At 40.5% G+C, this 669-nt stretch overlaps 1 non-coding gene across 1 annotated transcript; it reads right to left on the bottom strand.

The window, feature by feature from the left end:
* Positions 1 to 282: 282 nt before the first annotated feature.
* Positions 283 to 390, bottom strand: LOC127740953 (small nucleolar RNA R71). The gene has a single exon (XR_008001809.1). It is a non-coding gene; the product is annotated as a small nucleolar RNA R71 (small nucleolar RNA).
* Positions 391 to 669: the final 279 nt, after the last annotated feature.

The following is a 669-nucleotide window of genomic DNA, read 5'->3' as shown; positions in this document are numbered from 1 at the left end:
TTCCACATTTTCTTGTTCTCTTCTCTTTCTTATGAGCAGGAGCAAGGACAAAAGCATTCTTGTTGAGGCTGATCTTGAACCCGAAAGGACCTTGAAGCGAAAGCTAAGAGAAGCCAAGGCACAACTCTCTGTAGAGGACCTAAAAGACTTATGCTATTCCCTTTTGCTGTAAGAGACAGAGCTAGAATATGGTTGGACTCACAACCTAAAGAAAGCCTGAACTCTTGGGAAAAGCTAGTCAATGCCTTCTTGGCAAAGTTCTTTCCACCTCAAAAATTGAGTAAGCTTAGAGTGGAAGTCCAAACCTTCAGACAGAAGGAAGGAGAATCCCTCTATGAAGCTTGGGAAAGATACAAACGATTAATCAGAAAGTGTCCTTCTGACATGCTTTCTGAATGGAGCATCATAGGTATCTTCTATGATGGTTTGTCTGAACTGTCCAAGATGTCATTGGATAGTTCTGTTGGAGGATCTCTTCATCTGAAGAAGACGCCTACAGAAGCTCAAGAGCTGATTGAAATGGTTGCAAATAACCAATTCATGTACAATTCTGAAAGGAATTCTGTGAACAACGGGACTAATCAGAAGAAAGGAGTTCTTGAGATTGACACTCTGAATGCCATACTGGCTCAGAATAAAATATTGACTCAACAAGTCAATATGATTTCT

Source organism: Arachis duranensis, chromosome 7 (genome assembly GCF_000817695.3).
Source record: "Arachis duranensis cultivar V14167 chromosome 7, aradu.V14167.gnm2.J7QH, whole genome shotgun sequence".
Classification (NCBI taxonomy): Eukaryota; Viridiplantae; Streptophyta; class Magnoliopsida; order Fabales; family Fabaceae; genus Arachis; species Arachis duranensis.
The sequence above is the reverse complement of the archived record's forward strand: the minus strand, read 5'-3'. Positions and strand labels throughout refer to the sequence as shown.